The 24,690-nt window shown below is 38.8% G+C and overlaps 1 protein-coding gene and 1 pseudogene across 4 annotated transcripts in view; both read right to left on the bottom strand.

Annotated features, from left to right (window-relative positions):
* The window catches only part of KLF8 (KLF transcription factor 8), a 275,328-nt gene that overhangs the window by 99,723 nt on the left and 150,915 nt on the right, over positions 1–24,690 (bottom strand). The gene's annotated exons all lie outside the window — the stretch shown is intronic.
* LOC138847728 (NXPE family member 3 pseudogene) lies at positions 1,664–3,601 on the bottom strand (annotated as a pseudogene).

The raw sequence follows: 24,690 nt of genomic DNA, 5'->3' as shown, positions 1-24,690 counted from the left end.
GGCAGAGTGGACAGTGAGAGAGAGAGACAGAGAGAAAGGTCTTCCTTTGCTGTTGGTTCACCCTCCAATGGCCGCCGCGGCCAGAGCGCTGCGGCCGGCGCACCACGCTGATCCAAAGGCAGGAGCCAGGTGCTTTTCCTGGTCTCCCATGGGGTGCAGGGCCCAAGCACCTGGGCCATCCTCCACTGCACTCCCTGGCCACAGCAGAGAGCTGGCCTGGAAGAGGGGCAACCGGGACAGAATCCAGCGCCCCAACCGGGACTAGAACCCGATGTGCCGGCGCCGCTAGGCGGAGGATTAGCCTAGTGAGCCGCGGCACCGGCCCAAGTTTTTCATATTTCAACATCTCTGCTTCTCTGTGTCCTTCTTCGCTCCTCTACTTTGTTTTTCCGCCTAATTGTAAACTTTTCCCAAAGTTCACCCATGTTATCATGGTAGACCTATGCATGTAAATTCAAATAACTAGAGTGGCCAAAGTAATACAAAGTAGTGAAAGCAATTGAAAGAAAACTTTGGAAAACTTAACTTAACTGTGTATTCCACATCAAAAGGGATTGCTGCTACTAAGCTTTAGTTGGAAAGTGAGTCCCAGTCCTGCTAATTTTTTTTTTTTTGAAAAATCTTTTACTGGCCCATCAAGCTTTACTCTACTCCCAGTGGGAAAGAATTGATATTGGTTCTTCTGGTTGTACACTGGTTATTAAAGAAAAATGGTATGATATAGAAATAAAATTGCGTCAATTGTTTTACTGGTAGTTGCACACAGAATATAGGTATTAATAGATCACTTTTTGGAAAATTTTGTATTGAAACAATAAAGTTTTCAAATAAAAAAGAAATACTTATCACATATTTAATAGCTAATTTTATTAACTTCTAATTAGATTTTAATTTATGGTTTTGGAATATAATTCAAAATAACAACACTTGAAATTGGCAGAAAACTCTTCTACAACTTTATAATAATCAATAGCATTCTTTACATAGAAGTCAATTCTTCAAACCCTCAGGCTTCAGAACATAAAATAAATTTTCATTTATAGATTTCCCTTTTTCAGTTCCAAAAATGTTTATTCTAGAGTAAGCATTCATCACATAAAATGTAGCTGAATCAAGTAAGAATCATTCAACACAAATATCAATTCAAAGCACAGATTTTATGTATACTGCTTTCATATTTCCCTTTTACTTCTTTTCTAGATAACAGAAGAGAATTGTTGATATTCTCATTATAAAATTCTGACCAAGCACATTGGTCTTTTCAAGTAATTCATAACAGGTATAGTATCAAGACAAACTCCTGAAACACAGTCAGTGTGTTCACGTGTGCTTGAGTACACGCCTTCTCTAGTTCACCCCTGAAGACAGACCACTTGTGCTTTTCAAGCACATGTGCTCAATTTATTTTACCAGATAAAATATAAAACATTCCACTACCAACCGAAGGAGTCACTTCCATTTAAGTCAGAACATTTTTTCACATTCTTTAGCATAGTAATCTCTCCCCCAGGAGAAGCTACTTTAAATGATACTCATTAACATCTTTGGTTATAAGAGTAGTACAGTATGTAGATGCTGATAATAAGGTTTCTATCATAGCTATGTCCAGATTGGAAAAAACCCTAAGTAGACATAAATGTAACCTGCATTTTCTAAGCTCCTGACAAATCACTATATAGAGTTCAGCTCTGTTTGAAATTTTGTACATAAAAATGGCAGACATCTCTCAAAAGGGCTCCCGTATACTTTCAGTAATGCACATCAACTGGAAAGGTCATGAATGTGATTCCTCTAGTCCCCTCCAAGGCAGTCTAGGTATCCAAGGGACAAACAAGACAAGAACATGTCCAGCTGGTTCTTCACAATAACTTTATCTGGATGAAACTTTTGGGACAGATAATTGGCTAGGGTCATCTCCCAGGCACCCACAAGATATACTCCACCCCCTGAGAACATCCTGCAAAGAATTGTGTGCAGCTGGAAGTTATACCAGTCACTGTTGAAAAGGCTCATCTCAGGTCCCAGCTCTTGGGCATTGGCTGTCCAGATGACGATCACAGTTTTAGGACTTTGATCCAGGAGGTAGACCACTGCTCGCTGGATGTTCCTGAGCCGCCAGATGTACACTTTTAAGGGGAAAGTAATGAAGTGAGACCATATGGCTATGGCAACCACTGTATTCTTCCCTCCCATGATGCCATTCAACTTGTTCGCCACAAAATGGAGCTTACTGCTAAACACAGTCATGAAGCAGATGCATGAACCATGGTAGCAGTATTTGAGCAGGATGTTGTGCTTCTGGTCCACTGCAAGGAAGGGATCCACATTCTTGGGACTAGCCAAGTTAAACTCCACTAAATCTGAAACAAAGGTTTTGAGCTATTCAAACCACTGTTTGATTGTTGAGTCACCAAATAAATATACCATTTTGCTCTGTAAGCATTCTGTTATGTTGTCTGGGTTATTAAACTGGTGCATTTTAAACTTACTCGGCCTCCATTGCTCTTTGTAGTAATAACCAGAAGGAAAAGAAAGCCTTGAAATACTTTTAGGTTGCTAGTTTCTTTTATATTACTGGGAATCACAGTCACCCAATCAGTTCCACTAAAGTTGATTGGCACTTTGATATTGACACCACTCTGGAATAAAGCACTCTCTGCAGCATTGAGAAAGCCCTTCAGGTATCCACCTTTGAAATGATTAATTTTGCTTCTGCAAGAAAGCTTCTTTGGTTTGAAGCAGAAACAAGGTTCTCCAGTATAGAGATCTGTAAAGTTACACAGGGGTAAACTCCCAGGAAGACACGGGCACTCTGTTGTTTCAGAAATTCTTCCTGAACAGACTCTTGAAACAAACCCTGTTTGGTTTCTCTTCCTGTAGGTGCTAAAGAACTCTGATCCCACCACTGGGGTGGACCAGAGATATAGACAATTTAACTTTGCCTGGCCAAAGCAAACTAAAAAAAAACCTTGTAAAACCCATTCTGGTAGCCTACCACTCTGCCCACGGCCCCTGCCTGAAGCTTGGGGGAGTGGATTCCAGCCTGCAGGTAGTCTTCACCATACTTCTTGGGCTTTCGATGACAATCCTGAATATGAACCAGTACTTCCAACTGACTTCCCACCCTGAAGAGGGTTGCATAGTTCAAGATGACAAAGTAACTAGAATAAGGGTCAGTGTTTTTCACAAAAGAGACTAGGTCCACATCAGGCACCTGCCACTGCAAGGCTGCCAGCAATGAGTCTTCCTCCATGTGTTCCTGGCTGGAAAGGGTCTGGTCCTCATAGCCACAGTGCAGATTCCAGCTAATACTTGTTGCCTGGGAGGAAAAAAATTGGCAGTCGCTGTTGATGAATGTGGCTGAAACATTCATGGTCCAAGTACTCCACCTGAGTCACATTGATGATTAGCACCACCACGAACACTACGAGCAGACAGCAGAAAAGCCGGAGTCTGAAGAAATTTGTCTGCATGGTCTGGCTGTGGCTTGATCACCCATGGCTGATACCATACTATCTTCATTCCTCAAAATTCCATGTCTTTGTTTTTCTGAACTGCAGAAAAGCTTACAGTTTAATTTGCCTATATCATAATACAAGGCTTAAGAGTTATTTGCGTAGAAGAGAAACTGCAGTTGATTGAAGAAACACATTTTTTCTTCAGCTAACTCCTGGACCTTCCCTTGTACTTCTTCTAAAGTAGGGTCCCATGGATATGATACCATAGATAGAGAAGTATTCAAATGAATTAAATAAACCACAAAGTCCTAAGTGCTCAGAGATTCAGCTGCTGGCGATTCGATCTCTACCAGCAGGATACACTGACCCTATTAAATCTTTGGATTCTCAAAGAGAAACCAAAAATTCGATCTTTTTGGAAAATTTAAGATTTTTTAATATTGGAAAATGACAATTTTAAGTATATCTTTGAGGCATTATGAATCTCTCTACAACTTAATTTCAACTGTCCACTGTACTTGGACTTTGAATTTCATGTAACCACATTTACATGAGCCCCTAATCTAGATTTCTAGCCATGATCTCTATCCCAAGTTCAAAATTTTTACATCTAAATATCCATTAAATGTCTCCATCCAGATGTTATAGGTATGTATATCTATCAATATATCCAATTATATTCATTTGTACCACCACTATCCTAGTTCCAACCACCTCCTGATCTCTGCTTTAATTTTTCCCAACAATCCACTCTTCACCTAAAGAAACTTTTGAATATGCTTTTTTATTAAAAAAAGATTTATTTATTTGTTTGAGAGACAGAAAGAAAAGTCTTCCATCCACTGGTTCACTCCCCAAATGGCCACAATGGCTGGAGCTGGGTCTATCCAAAGCCAGGAGCCAGGAGCCTCCTCCAAGTCTCCAACATGGATGCAGGGGCCCAAGCAGTTGGACCATCTTCCATTGCCTTCCAAGGCCATCAGCAAAGAGCTGTACTTGAAGTGGAACAGCTGGGACTTGAACCAGTACCCATGTGGAATGCCAGTGAGACAGGCAGAGACTTAACATCACAGTGCTGGCCCCCAAATATGTTTTTATAAATTATTTAATTATTTTTGAAAAATAAAGCAATATAGAGAGAACCTGATTCACTCTGATTCATATCTTCTGATTCACTCTACAAATGCCTGTGATGACCAGGACTGGAACAGGCCAAAGCTAGGAGTCTGAAAGTCTATTCGAGTCTCTCATGCAGTTGGCAGGGGTCCAAGGTCTTGGGCCATCTTTGGTTGCTTTCCCAGGAGCATTAGCATGGAATTGGGAGCAGAGCAGCTGGGGCTTGAATGTGCTCTGATATGTGATGGTGGCATAGTAATGCAGCAGCTTAATCCATTGCAACACAACACCAGCTCCATCTTTGATGTTTTGAATAAGATTTAAACCTCTGGCCGGTGCCGCGGCTCACTAGGCTAATCCTCCGCCTAGCGGCGCCGGCACACCGGGTTCTAGTCCCGGTTGGGGCGCCGGATTCTGTCCCGGTTGCCCCTCTTCCAGGCCAGCTCTCTGCTGTGGCCAGGGAGTGCAGTGGAGGATGGCCCAGGTGCTTGGGCCCTGCACCCCATGGGAGACCAGGAAAAGCACCTGGCTCCTGGCTCCTGCCTTTGGATCAGCGTGGTGCGCCGGCCGCAGCGCTCTGGCCGCAGCGGCCATTGGAGGGTGAACCAACGGCAAAGGAAGACCTTTCTCTCTGTCTCTCTCTCACTGTTCACTCTGCCTGTCAAAAAAAAAAAAAAAAAGATTTAAACCTCTATACAGGCCGGGGTGCCGCGGCTCAATAGGCTAATCCTCCGCCTGCGGTGCCGGCGCACCGGGTTCTAGTCCCGGTCGGGGCGCCGGTTTCTGTCCCGGTTGCCCCTCTTCCAGGCCAGCTCTCTGCTGTGGCCAGGGAGTGCAGTGGAGGATGGCCCAAGTGCTTGGGCCCTGCACCACATGGGAGACCAGGAGAAGCACCTGGCTCCTGCCTTCGGATCAGTGTGGTGCGCTGGCTGCAGTGCTCTGGCCGCGGCGGCCATTGGAGGGTGAACCAACGGCAAAGGAAGACCTTTCTCTCTGTCTCTCTCTCTCACTGTCCACTCTGCCTGTCAAAAAAAAAAAAAACACCTCTATACAGTTTATAAGGCCTTGCGTTGTCTGGGTTTATAGATTTTACCTTGACTATAGCCCTCTGATAAATAAATCAATATATACATTTCATAACTCGTTAACTTATCTTTAATTAATTATTTTTTATTTCTCCTCCTAAAGAAATCTTTTATTTAAGGAATACAAACTTCACGAGTACAACTTTAGTAATTATAGTGATTCTTCCCACCATATCTGCCTTCCCACCCACTCTCCCATCCCTCCTTCTCCTCTCTCTCCTATTCCCAGTCCCATTCTGCACTAATATCCATTTTGATTAACTTGATACACAGAAGACCAACTCTATACTAAGTAAAGAGTTACAAAACAAAACAAAACAAAAAAATTGTTCCTCAACAGTTGAGACAAGAGTTGTTCAAAGTCATTGCATCTTGAAGTTAATTTCACTCTTTTTTTAGAAACTTAATTAACTTTAATGGAGTACTCAAGAAAGATACATCTATTGTGAGCACTTAGACATATTTATAATACAACTCTTTAAGGACAGAGGTCCTGCATGGGAAGTTAGTGCACAGTGACTCTTGTTGTTAATTTAACAATTAACACTCTTATGTATGAAATCAGTGACCACCCGAGGCTCTTGACATGAGCTCTCTAGGCTATGAAAGCCTTTTGAATCCACAAACTCCTTCAGTATTTATACAAGGCCATTAGCAAAGTAGAAGATCTCTCCTCCCTTCAGAAAAAATTACCTCTTTCTTTGATAACCACTTCTTTCCACTGGGGTCTCACCTATTGAAGTCCTTCATGTAGGACATTTTTTGTCCTATATGTAGGACATTTTTTTGTCCTACATGACAGGCTTTTCACACTTGAAATGATCTCATGGGCTTTTCAGCCAGATCAGAATGCCTTAAGGGCTGATTCAGAGGTCAGAGCGCTATTTAAAGTGATTGTCATTCTATGAGTCTGCTGTGTGGACTACTTCCTATGTTGGAGCACTCTCTCCTTTTTAATTCTATTTATTATTATTAGCAGACCCTTAATCCTATCCATATGATCACTTTAACACTTAAAATATTATTTTTACCACCCAGCTTAAGGGGATTTGGGATCCCATGGCAGGTTTTTAAACTGTACCCTTAGAAGTAAGTCCAGGACGTAGATTTAGGTCTTTAATCCACGTTGAGTGGATTTTTGTGTAAGGTGTAAGGTAGGGGTCTTGCTTCATGTTTCTGCATGTGGAAATCCAGTTTTCCCAGCACCATTTATTGAATAGACTGTCCTTGGTCCAGGAATTAGTTTTAGATCCTTTACTAGAGAACATTGAAGAAACCCTTCAAGATATTGGCACAGGCAAAGAATTTCTGGAAAAGACCCGGGAGGCACAGGTAGTCAAAGCCAAAATCAACTATTGGGATTGCATCAAATTGAGAAGTTTCTGTACTGCAAAAGAAACAGTCAGGAGAGTGAAGAGACAACCGACAGAATGGGAAAAATATTTGCAAACTATGCAACAGATAAAGGGTTAATAACCAGAATCTACAAAGAGATCAAGAAACTCCACAAAAACAAAACCAACAACCCACTTAAGAGATGGGCCAAGGACCTCAATAGACATTTTTCAAAAGAGGAAATCCAAATGGCCAACAGGCACATGAAAAAATGTTCAAGGTCACTAGCAATCAGGGAAATGCAAATCAAAAGCACAATGAGGTTTCACCTCACCCCGGTTAGAATGGCTCACATACAGAAATCTACCAACAACAGATGCTGGTGAGGATGTGGGGAAAAAGGGACACTAACCCACTGTTGGTGGGAATGCAAACTGGTCAAGCCACTATGGAAGTCAGTCTGGAGATTCCTCAGAAACCTGAAGATAACCCTACCGTTCGACCCAGCCATCCCACTCCTTGGAATTTACCCAAAGGAGTTTAAATTGACAAACAAAAAAGAGGTCTGCACCCTAATGTTTATTGCAGCACAATTCACAATAGCCAAGACCTGGAACCAACCTAAATGCCCATCAACGGTAGACTGGATAAAGAAATTATGGGATATGTACTCTTTAGAATACTATACCGCAGTAAGAAACAACGAAATCCAGTCATTTGCAACAAAATGGAGGATCTTGAACACATCATGCTGAGTGAAGTAAGCCAGTCCCAAAGGGACAAATACCATATGTTCTCCCTGATCGGTGACAACTGACTGAACACCAAAAAGGAAACCTCCTGAAGTGAAATGGACACTATGAGAAATGGTGACTTGATCAGCATAGCCCTGACTGTTAATGGACAACTTAATACATTATCCCTCTTAGTATTTTTTTTTGTCTGTTCTACTTAATATGACTGGTTTAATTCTGTAATTATCACACAGTTATTCTTAAGTGTTGAAAATTAACTGAAATGTGATCCCTGTTAAACATAAGAGTGGGAATAAGAGAGGGAAGAGATGTATAATTTGGGGCATGCTCGGGCTGACTTGCCCCAATTGGTAGAGTTGGAAACATACCAGGGGATTCCAGTTCAATCCCATCAAGGTGGCAGGTGCCAATGCCATCTCACTAGTCCAAGTGATCAATTTCAGTTCACAATTGATCATAATGAAAGGACTAAGAGTCAAAGGGAGCACATAAACAAGTCTAGTACCTGCTAACACTAACCGATAGAATAAATAAAGGGGAGAGTGATCCAACATGGGAAGTGAGATACTCAGCAGACTCATAGAATGGCAGATGTCCTAAATAGCACTCTGGCCTCAGAATCAGCCCTAAAGGCACTCGGATCTGGCTGAAAAGCCCATGAGAGTATTTCAGGCATGGAAAGCCAAGACACTCTGGCAAAAAGATCTCTGTGAGTGAGATACCAGTGGAAAGAACAGGTCTTCAAAGAAGGAGGTACCTTTCTCTGAAGGGAGGAGAGAACCTCCACTTTGACTATGACCTTGTCTAAACAAGATAAGAGTCGGAGAACTCAAGGGGCTTCCATAGCCTTGGAAACTCATGACTGGTGCATAGGGAGATTACTGAGGCCATAAACAGGAGTGTCAATTTGTAAAGTCAACAACAGGAGTCACTGTGCACTTACTCCTCATGTAGGATCTCTGTCCTTAATGTGCTGTACCTTGAAACTTAATGCTATAACGAGTACTCAAACAGTATATTTCACTTTGTGTTTCTATGGGGGTGCAAACGATTGAAATCTTTACATAATGTACACTAAACTGATCTTCTGTAAAAAAAAAAAAGAAATTATCAATTCCCAACTTGACTCTCACTGGGATTAAACATGACAATAGGTCTGATCTGATTTCATCATCATTTAAAAAAATCATCTATTATTTTTCACTTTATGTTTCTGTGTGGGAGCAAACTGTTGAAATCCTTACTTAAGGTATACTAAGCTGATCTTCTGTATATTAAGATAATCGAAAATGAATCTTGATGTGAATGGAAGGGGAGAGGGAGTGGGAAAGGGGAGGGTTGTGGGTGGGAGGGACGGTATGGGGGGAGGAAGCCATTGTAATCCATGAGTCGTACTTTGGAAATTTATATTCATTAAATGAAAGATAAAAAAAAAGAAGTAAGTCCATAGGAATGTATGTAGAACTATGCAGCATTATAGTTAGAAACTTCATACATTTCATAATTACAACTTTAGGAAAATGGGATTCTTCCCACCATGCCCACCTTCCCTCCCATACTTGAAACCCCTCTTCCTCCTCCCTCTCTTATTCCCACCCTTATTTTTTATTGAGATCTCTTTTCAATTGACTTTATACTCATATGTTTAACTCTGTGTTAAGTAAGGAGTTCTACAAATAGTATAAAAATAACTGTTCATCAACAGTTAAGACAAGGGCTGTTCAAATCATTGCTTCTCAAAGTGTCAATTTCACTTCTACAGATTGTCTTTTAGGTGCTCTATTAGTTATTACAGGTCAGGGAGAACATGTAGTATTTGTCTCTTTAGACTGGCTTATTTCACTAAGTATGATATTTTCTATATTCATCCATTATTGTTGTAAATGACCAGATTTCATTTTATTTACCACTGTGTAATATTTCATATTGTACATATCCCATAATTTATTTATCCATTGTTCAGTTGATGGGCATTTGGGTTGCTTGTGTCTCCTGTCACCCAACTGCAAGCAGCAGAGTCTAGAGAAAGATGCCACCCACCTGGGGGAAGCAGAAAGATTTAAGCCCAGTTTTTAGACTTGAATTCTAGTGGGAGGCCTACTGCCATAAAATTCAGTGAGACAGCAGCACATGTTCCATGTCCCCAGACTCATAACTGCAGAATGAGTTTTTTGGAAACTCCATAGCCAAAGGGCTCTACCACTCCTTCTCCAACCTCTGGCATAAAGCTTACAAGACTCTAGCTGCTGTGGTAGGGTGGAAGAGGGAGTATAGGACTTTGCCTTGAAGCTCAGATGTGGGACTCAGCATCTGATAAACACCAAGGGCCTCTAACCTGGGTTAGACAGAGCGTCTAGATTTCCCTAGCACCAGATAGAGACCTGTACTCAGATGTGATGGACTTGCTTTACCATGTATTACCACCAGCCTGAGAAGGCCTCCTTTGCACCACTGAAACTTTATAGGGCCCAGGGACTGAGACCCAAGTATGACCAGGCTTGGTGCAAGTGTGCTTGGCCAACAGGCTGCCAATATCATTCCTCTTTCAACTGTGGATAAACGGTAAGGAACCACAGGACGGTGACTTGGGATGCACTATTGGGTTGGTAAACCAAACACTAGACAGGTGCCTGTCCCTAGTACAGTGCCTGAGACTAGAATCTCTAGACTTGCCCTGTATAGGCAGATACCTAAGCCCTGGTAGGATGGGGTTGTTTCAGATATACCACTGTCATTCTCTCTTGGGCCTGCAATGTATGCCCAAGAATTTACAGGGTCTGATGACTGTGAGACACAACTGTGACCCACCTAGTTCCTACTTGGGCAAATGATCACCCTTTCTATAATCTAGGGCACACAGTGGATTCGAATTCAATCCCATCAAGGTGGCATGTACCAATGCCATCTCACTAGTCAAAGTGATCAGTTTCAGTTCACAATTAATCATAATGATAGGATTAAGAGTCAAAGGGATCACATAAACAAGACTAGTGTCTGCTAATACTAACTGATAGAATTAAAAAGGAGAGAACAATCCAACATGGGAAGCAGGATACACAGCAGACTCATAGAATGGCAGATGTCCTAAACAGCACTCTGGCCTCAGAATCAGCCCTTAAGGCACACGGATCTGGCTGAAAAGCCCATGAGAGTATTACAGGCATGGAAAGCCAAGACACTCTGGCAAAAAAAAAGACCTAAATGAAAGATCTCTGTGAGTGAGATCCCATTGGAAAGAACAGGCCATCAAAGGAGGTACCTTTCTCTGAAGGGAGGAGAGAACTTCCACTTTGACTGTGACCTTGTCTGAATAAGATCAGAGTTGGTGAACTCAAAAGGCTTCCATAGCCTTGGCAACTCATGACAAGAGCCTCGGGTGATTACTGACGCCATAAATAAGAGTGTCAATTGTTAAATCAACAACAGGAGTCACTGTGCACTTACTCCCCATGTAGGGTCTCTGTCTTTAATGTGTTGTACAATGTGAATTAATGCTATACCTAGTACTCAAACAGTACTTTACGCTTTGTGTTTCTGTGTGGGTGCAAACTGTTGAAATCTTTACTTAATATATACTAAATTTATCTTCTGTATATAAAGATAATTGAAAATGAATCTTGATGTGAATGGAAGGGGAGAGGGAGCGGGAGATGGGAGGGTTGCAGGTGAGAGGGAAGTTATGGGGGGAAAAGCCACTGAAATCTAAAAGCTGTACTTTGGAAATTTATATCTATTAAATAAAAGTTAAAAAAAATCTAGGGAACAAAGCAAAACAAAACAAAACAAAAAAAAAACAAACAAAAAACCCATGGGATTGTTGTGTTACTCAGTGCCAGGCTGGTAAAACTCAGTATTGAGCCTATCTTAACAGTACCTATTCCAGGCCAATGCCAGGAAATAGTGCCTCTGGACCTTCTTTGGTGATAAGTGGAGTTCTTTGATCCCAGATGATTAGAGTTATACTCAACACAGCATCATCTGTGGCTTCTAAGAATGAGCAGTGAGTCACCTCAGCAGGAGGAAGATCATAGAAGGCTGGGCTTCCGTCCTAACAACTGGCTGTACTGGTATTGGTGAACTGTGGGCTCTGGAGGTGACCTGACTTTACGGCATTGGGAAATTACAGTACTAGATATCTAGGCCTACACAAGCCCCAGGAAGAGGATTCTAGAGCATGAATATTTCTTTTTAGGAACTTCCCCAGTTCATCCCAGATAACATATGAACTTCACATTTGGGAGAAATATGAACTTCAGAAGTATTACAGGACTGAAACAGTGAATAAACATCAATAAGCATACCTGCATGAAAACTAAACATAGGTACTATTTGGTGATGGAATATCAGAGAAAATTAACAAATGATTATAATTTCTAGAAGGACAGTTACAAATATGGCCACATTCCTATAACTGATCTTTTTATATATAGATATATTTACACCAACATGTGTGAAGAACTTAGAAGGAATCATGATCTCACAAAAAGAATAAAATAATATTCCAGAACTCAACCATCTAAGAATTTAAATTTTCAAATGAACTTCAATAGAGCACAGAAAAACAGTTTAATATCCCTACAGAGAGACATGACAAAGAGATAGAAGTAATTAAACAAGTCCAACAAAACTCATCAACTGGGATCGGCACTGTGATTCAGCAGGTTAAAGCTGCATCTTGAAGCACTGGTATCTCATATGGGCACCTGCTGGAGTCCTAGCTGCTCCACTTTCCACCCAGCTCCTTGCTAATGAGCATGGGAAAGTAGAAGAAGATGTCCCAAGTTCTTGGCTCCCACACCTACATGGGAGACCTGGAATAATCTCCTGGCTCCTGGCTTCAGCCTGGCCCAGTCCTGGCTGTTGTGGCCATTTGGGAAGTGAACCAACAGTTGGAAGCATTCCCTCTCTCTCCCTCTTTGTCTGTAACTCGGCCTTTTAAATAAATAAAAAAATTTAAAAAAATGAAAATGTATTTTTAAAAAATCCATCAACTGAATAGTACATTATGCAAAATAAAAAACAAAAGGACATATCAACAGTACAATAGATCAAACAAAAGAATCAGTGATATTAAAAACAGGCTATTTGGAAATGCGTAGTTGGAAGTTAAAAAAGGATAAAAAGGATTAGGATGTATGAAGGAAGTTTATAGGAACTTTGGGCTAGCATAAACAGAGCAAATATCTGAAATATTGTGGCTCAGGAGGGACATGAGAATATCAAAGAGGTAGAAATCATTCAAAGTGTTAACAATATAAATCTTCCTAAATCCAGAGAGAGATACTACTGTCTAGATACAGAAAGAACAAAGGTCACTAAGCCGGATTCCACTCCAAGTCTATCTCAAGAAATCATGCTGTTCAAGGTTAAAGACAAAGCACTCAAAATTGCAAGAGAAATGGAGCAAAACATGTATAAAAAGGTCCCAATTTGCCTGGTTACACATTTTTAGCAGAAGAATTACAGGCCAGGATAAAGTGGGATGAATCTTTCATAGTACTGAAGGAAAAAATTGCCAACCAAGAATATTGTACCCAGCAAATCTGTCCTTTAGATATCAGGCGATGGGGGAGGGGGAGGGGCAGAAATCAAGGCATTCTCAAATACAAATGGAGAAGTTATCACTACCAGACTTGTCTCACAAAAAATGGTAAATGGATTCTTCAAACTGGAAAGGAGAGATGCTAATAAATAATAAGGAAATATCAGAAGGTTAAAAGTCACTGTAGAGTAACATTTAGACAAATTCAAAATGCACTAATATTGTAAACATGATATGAAATTATAATTATCTTTAATATGAAGATTAGAAAATAAAACACCTAAAGTTAATAACTATATTGAAATATTAAGAGAGGCAATATGTAAAGATGTTTAAATGAGACATCAGAAATTCAAAATGAAGGGAGGAATAGAGTGCAAGCACAGAATTCTATATTAGTATTTCTTATCTGTTTGTACACTTGTTTCCCTATTTTAAAATCAATGTTAAGTTTTTACAATTTTTACAAACAATTTTTTTGTAAGCCACTGTCGCTCCCCTTCTTCATGGAGGAACGACACAGGACCCTGCGCTGTTCTTTTGTCTGCTCGGCCCTCCCCGGGTTTGCTGCTGGTTCTTCCCGGGTTGGCTACCATCCCTTCCACCTCCGTGGAAGGGCGGTTCCCCCTGGCCACTTTCCCCACTTCCGCGGGGGAGCGGCACACCACCGGCCGGCTCTCTCAGGGGCTGCACAGGTGTTCCTTCAGATAGATGTTCCCCTAGATGTTCCTGGTGCATGTTGTCTCTCTCCTCCTTTATAGTCCTCTTCCACCAATCCCAACTCTGCTACCCACACGCCGAGTACGCTGCTCTCCTCCAATCAGGAGCAGGTCCTACAGTTTATTGGTTGAACTGGAGGCAGCTGTGTAGAAGCTGTTTCCTCCTCTCCCAGCGCCATATTGTGGGAGAGCAGATGCATAGAATAAGTCTTAATTCCAGTAACTTAGTCTAGTCCGAGTTGCTCCCAGTTGCTCCCCACAAGCCACATGTTCAACACAAAGCAAAATTCTATAATTGACATATGAAAAATACAAAGAACCAAAGCACACCACTAGAGAAAGTCACTTAACCACAAATGAAGATTGTAAAGATTGTAAGAGGGGGAGACATAAAGAAAATACTGCAATAAAACTGGAAAACAAGTTCCAAAATATAGTACTAAGATTCATCTATAAAAAGTTAACTTAAATGTAAATAGTTTAAATTCTCCAATTAAAATTTACAGCATGACTGACTGCATAAAAATGTGACCCAAATACATGCAACTTATAAAAATTCACTTTCCTCTAAAGATACAGAGAGTCTGAAAGGGAAAGGATGGAATAAGATGTTCAAGTCCCATGAAACCCAAAAGAAAGCAGGAGCAGCCATACTATCAGGTAACATGGATTTTGAAACAAATGTAGCAAAAGGAGACAAGGAAGGCTCTCATATCCTGATGAAGAATTCAATCTTCCAAAAGAAAATAACAATTGTAAATATATATGCACCTGATAGTACAAAATCCAGATTTAAAAATCAATGGGGGCCAGCTCTGTGGCATAGCCAGTAAAGCCACCACCTGCAGTGCCGGCATCCCATGTATGTGCTGGTTCCACTCCCATCTGCTCCACTTCGTATCCAGCTCTCTGCTATGGCAGAGTAGTAGATGGCCCAAGTCCTTGAGCCCCTGCACCCACATGCGAGACCTGGAAGAAGCTCCTGGCTTGTTGCTGCAGATCAGAACAGCTCTGGCTGTTGTGGCCATCTGGGGAGTGAACCAACAAATGGAAGGCTTTCTCTCTCTCTCTCTCTCTCTGCCTCTCCTTCTTGCTCTGTGTAACTCTTTCAAATGAATAAATAAATCTTTTAAAAAAAAGCAATGGATGGGTCTAAATTAAGGCATAGACTCCAATAAAATAACTTAATACATTATCCCTCTTAGTAGTTTTTTTTGTCTGTTCTACTTAATATGACTGGTTTAATTCTGTAATTAATACACAGTTATTCTTAAGTGTTGAAAATTAACTGAAATGTGATCCCTGTTAAACATAAGAGTGGGAATAAGAGAGGGAAGAGATGTACAATTTGGGACATGCTCAGGCTGACTTGCCCCAAATGGTAGAGTTAGAAACATAACAGGGGATTCCAATTCAATCCCATCAAGGTGGCATGTACCAATGCCATCTCACTATTCCAAGTGATCAATTTCAGTTCACAATTGATCATAATGAAAGGACTAAGAGTCAAAGGGAGCACATAAACAAGTCTAGTACCTGCTAACACTAACCGATAGAATAAATAAAGGGGAGAGTGATCCAACATGGGAAGTAAACTAGAACAAAAGCAACTAGAACAAAAACAAAATCAAAAAGAATGCCTCAATCTTAAAGTTAGGAGACAGAAAGAAATAATAATAGTACAAATGAATGACGAAGAAGCTAAAAAATACTTGAAGAAAACAATGAAACAAAGAATTGGATCTTTGAAAGGCTAAACAAAATTGACAAACCTTTAGGTAGAATAAGAAAAAAAAGAGAAGATTCAAACATATAAAATCAGAGATGAAAATAGAGATATTATACTACACTACACAAAGTATGTTTAGAGATTATGGTTAGCAATTATGACAGCAAATTTGATAGCTTGCGAGAAATGGACAAATTCTTGGACACACACCTCATAAAGATAAAATCACGAAGAAATACAGTGCCTAAACACATGAATAAAAGTAGCGAGATTGAATCAATAACAAAAAGGCTTCCATCAAGGGAACATCATTATTTTCTGTGAATTGTATCTACAAAGCACATTGAATCTGTTAAAAACTAATTAAAAATTAAAATAAAAAAATTTTTAAAAGTCCAATCAAGTAAAAACCCAAGGCCAAAAGCCTTCACAACTAAATTTTATCAAACATTTATATAAGTAAATCCAATTTTTTTTTAGTTTATTTTAAAAAATAGAAGAGGAAGGGATTCTTCATTCTATGAGGCCAGCATTACCTTGATTCCAAAACTAGGCACAGAAACACAAACAGAGCTACAGGCCAATCTCCTTGATAAGCATTGATGTAAAAAATTCTCAACAAAATCCTTGCAAATCAAATCCAACACTACATTAAAAAGATTGTTTGCCTTGATCAAGAGAAATCCAGGTAGGTAAAGATGGTTCAACATATGTAAATCAAGAAATGTGCTACACCACATCAACAGAATGAAGGACAATAATGAAATAATCATCTCAATAAATGCAGAAAAAGCATTTGATAACATTCAACATTCCTCATGACAAAACACTGCAAAAATTAGATATATAAGGGAAATACTTCAACATAACAAAGCTCATTTATAATAAACCAATAGATAACACCACATTGAATTGGGAAAAACTGAAGGTTTTCTGTTTGTGATGTGTAGCAAGACAAAGACGCCCATTTTCATCACTTTCATCCAACAAAGTCCTGGGATTCCTGGCCACGGCAATTAGGCAAAGAAAGAAATAAAAGGCATTCAAATTGGAAATGAGAAAGCCAAGTTCTTATTGTTTGAAGACAACATGATCTTACATACAGAAAACCCCAAAGATAATGCCATAAAGTTACTAGAGTCAATAAACATATTCAGCAACTTTTCAGGATACAAAGTCAAGTAAATCCAGTAGCATTGTTATACACCCATAGCAAATTATCTGAAAAAGAATTGAAGAAAGCAATCCCATTACTAACAGCTACAAAAAAGAATTAAAAATGCATATGAATAAATTGTGAAGGTTATCTTCCATGTGTGGGAAGTTAAAGAAAAAAAAAAGAAAAGAAAAATCTCTCAATGTTTTTGAGTAGACTATGGGAAGGCAGAAGGAGTAGATGGAGTTTGTATTTAAAAATAGGGGAATTTGGGTGAGTTTTTTAGATTATGACTGGTATGCTAACATAAGATGCTAATAAAAGGGGAAACTGGGTGTGGGAATATGGTAATTATTTGTGCAACTTTATTATTTTTGCTTTATACATTTAAAATTGTTCTGAAATAAAAAGTTAAAGAGTCTATCTTAAGAGGTAACATATCTCTACAATGAACACTATTAATCATTGATGAAGAAACAAGGGCCAAAGAAATGGAAAGGCATTCTGTGTTTAAGGATTGGAAAAAAATCAATATAATTAAAAAGAACATATTACATAAAATGATTTGCAGATTCAATGAAACCCCTAACAAAATATCAATGCCATTTTCACCCAGATGTAGAACGCATTACTAAATTTGTATGTAAGCACAAAAGACACCAGATAGCCAAAGCAATCTTGAGCAAATATAATAAAGTTGGAAGCACTCTGCTACCTGACTTAAAAAATAGTACAAAATTATAGTAAATGAAATAGGATGGTATTGGCTAAAAACAGATCCATAAACCAGTGGAACACAATTGACACTGAAGAAGTAAATGTGTGCACCTATGGGAAACTGATCTTCAGTAATGGTGTTACATGCTTTGGAAAAAAAGTCTTTTCAATAAATGGTGCTGGGAAAATTGAATATCCACATGCAGAAGAATGAAAGTATAGTTCTGTACTTTACTATGCACAAAAATTTATTGAAGATTAATTAAACATCTAAATGTAGACCTGAAACTTTGAAAAACACTAAAAGAAAAACATAAGAAAACACTTTGAACATTGGAATTTGCAAGTATATTTTGTCAGAGACTCCAGAGCACAGAAAACAAAAACAAAAACAGACAAATGAGAATTAACAAACTAGAGAGATTCTGCATAGCAAAGGAAGCAATCAACAGAGTCAAGAGTGAACCTACAGAATAGAAGAAAATATTTACATCTAAGAAGAAATTAATAACCAGAATATACAATGAACTCAAACAACTCCATAGCAAAAAGCAATGAAATTTAAAAATGGGCAGTAGATCTAAACATACATTTCTCAAAGGAAGATATACAAATGGCCAACAGGTGCATGAAAAAATGCTCAACGTCACTGATCCTCAGGGGAATACAAATCAAAATGACAAGATATCACCTTACTACAGTTAGATCAGCTATCAACAAAAAGACAAAAGATAACATGTTAATAAAGATGTGGAGAAAAGGGAATCATTGCAAACTGTTGATGTGAGTGTAAACTAATACAACCATTGTAGATAACTGTTGCTAAAAAAGAACTGCCACATGATCCAGCAATTTCACTACTGGGTATATATCCAAGGGAAATAAAATCACTATATAAAATTAAGAAAAGCTTGTGTAGGATGCTGGCATTGTGTTCCAGTCCCGGCTGCTCCATTTCTGATCTAGCTCTCTGCTATGGCTTGGAAAAGCAGTAGAAGATGGCCCAAGTCCTTGGGCCCCTGCACCCATGTGGGAGACCAGGAAAAAGCTCCTGGCTCCTGGCTTTGGATCAGCACAGCTCTGGTCATTGCAGTCATCTGAGAAGTGAACCAATGGATGGAAGATCTTTCTCTCTCTCTTTCTCTCTCTCTCTGTTTAAATAAATCTTAAAAAAAATATAAACAGGGATGTAAGATCAGACAGTGCTACATGCAAGCAAGGTAAAATATACTGAGAGACTGGAGGTTGTTATCTGGGATAACAGTTCTGGAAGAAAATGTTTTAACTAGAGGGATCAACTAATGTGAGGAACCTGAGGTGAGAGCATATCTGGCTGATTCCAGGAATGGGGGGAGGGGTAGGGGCAGAAGTGTGATTAAAGTGCAGATAGCAAAGGAAAGAGTAGAAGGAGATGAGGTCAGAGAAGTAGCATAGGCACAGAGTAAAAGACCTTGGAAGGCATGGTTAATACTTTGGCTTTTATTGTGCACTATATGGACAGCTGTTGAAAGGTTTCAGAGAGACAGGAGTGACAACACCTGATTAGCATTTTAAAAGGAACACCTTAGACCAAAAACAAAGGGGACCACTAAGTAAGCTATTGCATTAATCTAGGTGAGCAATGATGATAGTTTGTATCACATTAGTAGTGAAACAGGTGTTGAAAAGATCAGTTTCTGAAGGGAAACTTTACTCAATATAGTGAGAGTATGTAGAACGTCAGAGAGATTTCTAAAACATGTCTTATGAAAGATTGGAATTGTCATTATGTGAAATGGAGCAGACTGTAGGTTAACCAGGTTGCATGATAGAGAGGAGGAAAAATTGACTTAAGTTCGAGAAATGCTAAGTTTGATATGTGTATAACAGACATCCAGGTAAATATATTAAGTAGGTGGTTACATAAATAAGTTGTGAGTTCATAGGTATGGATTTTACTCAATATATACCATTTAGGAATCATTGATATATAGATATTATGTGAAGTCGTGAAACTTGATAACATTACTTAAAAAGTGTGTGTACATAGAAGACTTCTAAAGACTGAGCCTTGTGGAATATTGTAAAGTTTGGAGGTGAGTGAGATAAGGAAGGTTCAGCAAAGGAGACTGAGAAGAGAGGTAAGGAGGAAAACCAAGAGAGCATAAGACTCTAAAAGTAACAAAAAGAAAGTGATTCTGGGAAGGAGTCATTTAAAACTATCTTTTGCTACATACGATTCTTATTAAGATGAGGACTGAAAATTCATTATTATATTTAGTAAACTATATATCATTGGTAAACTTGACAGGAATTTTTTAAAATAATATGTATTGTTTAATTCATTATATCCAAACAATTGTCATTGCAACATACAGCACGTCTATTTAAAATTACTGTTGAGACATTCTACTTTTTCTGTTCCATACGAAGTGCTTAAAACCTAGCATGTGTTTCACACACACATCTCATTTCAACATGGACCAGCAACACTTCAAGAGCTCACCAGTCACTGGAGGTTGTGGCTACTGTATTGGATGACAACCCTAAAGCTGTGTTTCTCAGCCTGGAGCAAGTTGATCTCCCAGGGGACATGTGGTGCTGTGTGCAAATACTTATGGTTGTCAAAACTCAAGGGCTGGAGCTACTACATACGGTGGGCATTGGCCAGGGATGTGGCTAACATTCTGAAAGGCCCAGGACACTCCCCTACTGTGGATGATCCAGCTCCAAGCATTCAGAGGCTTTGCTCTACAGTAGGACCTAGTCTGTGCTCCTCAAGGAGCTCCTAAAGGAGACCAGGTGTGCTACAGATGTCAGCACCCAGTATGCTGCCTGGTGACTACCAAGAGTACCTGCAACTGAATCAGTGGAAGACAGTGCCGGTCATTGGGATTCAGGACAGGGATGTTTTTAATGAAGTGATGGCAAAAACCCCACCTATACTTAAAAATAACAAACACACAGACAATAGTGGTTTGTTTCATAGAGCTCCCCAAAGGATATGTGCTTTCTAAGAAAGGAATAGCAGAGAAGGAACAAAATGAAGTGAATTTTGAAGGATAAATAGAAATTAGCTGGGAAAAGAAAGAAGGAGGGTCTAGTTAGAAGAAGCAGCATGAGCAAAAGGAATAGAAGTTATGACTTGAATAAGGTGTTCAAAGCACAACAAGCAGTCTGTTTTAGCTTACAATAGAGTTCATGACAGATCAGGACTTTGTGATTCTTCATTTATTGTTCATGGAACTTTTGCCTACATGTCTAATATGAGGGAAGGATTTCAGATGAAACATTTGGTTACTTGTACCATCACCAGGTAGTTATGAAGATATTTATTAAGCATATGCTTAATAATGTGTTTGACACAATCCTCAAACTTTATTAGAACTATTCAAAAAGTTCACGGAGGGGGCTGGTACTGTGTCTTGGTAGGCTAAGCTTCAGCCTGCGGTGCCAGCAATTCATATGGGCACCAGTTAGTGTCACAGTTGCTCCTCTTTTGATCCAACTCTCTGCTTATGGCTTAGGAAAGCAGTGGGAGATGGCCCAAATGCTTGGGCCCCTGCACCTGCATGGGAGACCTGGAAGAAGCTACTTGCTCCTGGCTTCAAATTGGCCCAGCTCTGGCTGTTGCAGCCATCTAGGGAGTAAACCAGCAGATGGAAGACCTTCTCTCTGTCTTTCCCTTTCTCTGTAACTTTACCTCTCAAATAAATTAATAACTCGTTAAAAAAGAATGTTCATGGAAATTCTGTATTATTAAAAAATGATTCATGGATTTCCACGTCTTGCAACAAAACAGAGTATATTTTGATTCCACTTTTCTGTGAACATTTTGAAATGCATTCACATAAGTAAACACTTGTGCTATTTCAGTTTTCCCCAGTTAGGCTATGCAATTAATGAAATTCCAATAAAATATTAACTGTATTACTATATCAGATATCAAAGTGATACTATAAATTTGTTGATATAAAAAGTGATAATGGTGTACAGTTCAGCACATGCTCAATAAGACTTACCCCTAATGGTAGAGTTAGAAACATGCCAAGGGATTCGAATTCAATCCCATCAAGGTGGCATGTACCAATGCCATTTCACTAGTCAAAGTGATCAGTTTCAGTTCACAATTAATCATAATGATAGGATTAAGAGTCAAAGGGATCACATAAACAAGACTAGTGTCTGCTAATACTAACTGATAGAATTAAAAAGGAGAGAACGATCCAACATGGGAAGCAGGATACACAGCAGACTCATAGAATGGCAGATGTCCTAAACAGCACTCTGGCCTCAGAATCAGCACTTTAAGGCATTCAGATCTGGCTAAAAAGCCCAGGAGAGTTTCTCAGGCATGGAAAGCCAAGACACTCTGGCAAAAAAAAAAAAAAAAAAAAAAAAAAAAAAAAAAAAAAAACACAACACAACAACAACAACAACCACCTAAATGAAAGATCTCTGCGAGTGAGATCCCATTGGAAAGAACGGGCCATCAAAGAAGGAGGTACCTTTCTCTGAAGGGAGGAGAGAACTTCCACTTTGACTGTGACCTTGTCTGAATAAGATCAGAGTTGGTGAACTCAAAAGGCTTCCATAGCCTTGGCAACTCATGACAAGAGCCTCGGGTGATTACTGACGCCATAATAAGAGTGTCAATTGTTAAATCAACAACAGGAGTCACTGTGCACTTACTTCCCATGTAGGATCTCTGTCCTTAATGTGTTGTACTATGTGAATTAATGGTACAACTAGTACTCAAACAGTATTTTACGCTTTGTGTTTCTGTGTGGGTGAAAACTGTTGAAATCTTTACTTAGTACATACTAAATTTATCTTCTGTATTTAAAGATAATTGAAAATGAATCTTGATGTGAATGGGATTGGAGAGGGAGTGGGGGATGGGATGGTTGCGGGTGGGAGGGAGGTTATGGGAGGTTAAAGCCGCTATAATCCAAAAGTTGTACTTTGGAACTTTACATTTATTAAATAAAAGTTGAAAAAAGTGATCATGGAATATCAAAGAGATTAATTCAAAATAATAGATTTAAAAATAGGCACATATTGGGAATTTTATTTGATAAATGTGGTGGTATCTAAATTTAATTTGGAAAAGATTTTTTAATAAATGGAACTGAGTTAATTGGGTAACACTTGGGAATAACAAAGTTAAATTCTTACCTCATCCAATATAATCCACTCTCTACCATCACATAATTAGGCAAAAGATATTAATCGGCAATTCATAGAAAAATATAAATGACCTGAGGCCTTAATTGATTGTTAGCAAATATAAATTAAACAATATTGAGATGTTTTCTGTCCCCAAGGTAGGCAATTAAAAAATTGTGTTGAGACATATATGTATGTGTAATTTGTATTGAGACATATATGAAGAAACAGTTTTTTGTACAGTTGGTGTATATGTAAATTAGCATAGTGTATCTATTAAAATTTGTAATGTGAATATTATCTTATCTAGTAATGTCATATCTAGAAATTTAGCTACAGGTATGTGAAGATGGGGAATGAACATGTTCCTATCATCACCATCACCGCTTATTGAATATTACACTGAGAAAGGAACTATTTAAAGAATTTTTACTTTTAGCAACTCATATCCTCACAACAAGCCTCTCAGATAAATACGCTTACAATTCTCTTTTACTCTTACGTGCTAAGTGATTGACGCACAAGGTAGGATAAGTAATTTGTCTACTATCATGACAGCCTGTAAATAGGCTCAAAGTCAAACTCGAGCAATCTATGCCTGGAGACAGAATGCTGACACACATCTTGTCTTTCTATACAGTTTGGTATCTGACTTTGCCTCTTCACCTCTCATTTAATTATTCTCACCTCCTTGTACAAAGTATCCTTTCCTACCATGACTCTTCCACTGATGTTGCTGGATTGTTGTGAAGATTCTAGTTGAAGTAATCTGTGTTAATAGAAAGGTGCAAACTATTCCTGGGAAAGGAAAGAGCAACCAGATCAAAGGGAGGGTTCCTATTGGAATGATCTATCTATGGAAGGTTGTGGGGAATAGATACACTAGATAATGATTATGAAGAGGAAATATGAAAGTAACACAAAGAGAAGGACATTACTCATAACCCTGAGGCATATATAGAATCAGGTCAAACTAGAGACAGAGAAACTAATCATGAGAAAATTGTAGTACTTCAGGCTACACACTGTAAGAATCTATAAGAATCAAAAAACATATGATAGAGAATTGAAAAGACACTTTTTGATTTTGTAATTGTTTAAACATAGAAGGTATAGGAAAGTGTATCATCTTCACTAAAATACTCTATGGCAGCACATCTTTTAACCAAGCCCAAAGTCTGATACACATTAAGATTAAAAAAAAACTGCACAAATAATTATTTTTCTCCCTCATTACACTCCCTTGCAAAATGAAGGTAGTTGATTTATATGTGTTCACAGAAGGGTGTTTCGGGAAGTTTTTAACACCTCACAATATGACAACCCAATTCTCTCATCAGCTGTATTTACAGACCAACTATAGATTTGCTTTTCTTGTTGTTATGTTTTGTTTGTTTATTTTGCTTTTCTTTGCTTTTCAGATCTGCTTTCCTTAATAAAACCTTTACAACTGAGACTGAATGCAGATTAAGACAACTGACTCACTTTTGATCCCATTTGGTACATTACCAGAGAGTATCAATTTGGCATATAGATGGATGTGAAATTTTCATAAGCAGCTCTGAAATAATCAGATAAATGTTAAGCCACTGATCTAAAGCTAAACCTTTTACATTATGCCAAATATGAAAATGGACCTTTATTTTCTTCTTTCATCTATTAATTTAGCAGTTATGGCAGAAAATGCTCTCTTGTTGACAAGCAAAGTTACTCTGAATTAATTAAGTAATTGATTCCCATGAGAAAGCTCTAGAGAAATAATATGTACTATTTTACTTAAAGTTGATGAGTAGGGCTAAAGTTTGACTCTAATAACATGTTTTCTATAATTCTTTTTCTTACCTAAAGTAAAAGATAATGTGACCCCAGGGACATAATCCAAGGCAGAAGGACAGAATTCCAATAACATTAAAAAGCATCAAGAATTCCT

Source organism: Oryctolagus cuniculus, chromosome X, assembly GCF_964237555.1.
Source record: "Oryctolagus cuniculus chromosome X, mOryCun1.1, whole genome shotgun sequence".
Classification (NCBI taxonomy): domain Eukaryota; kingdom Metazoa; phylum Chordata; class Mammalia; order Lagomorpha; family Leporidae; genus Oryctolagus; species Oryctolagus cuniculus.
Note: the sequence above shows the minus strand (reverse complement) of the source record. Positions and strands in the feature narration are given on the sequence as shown.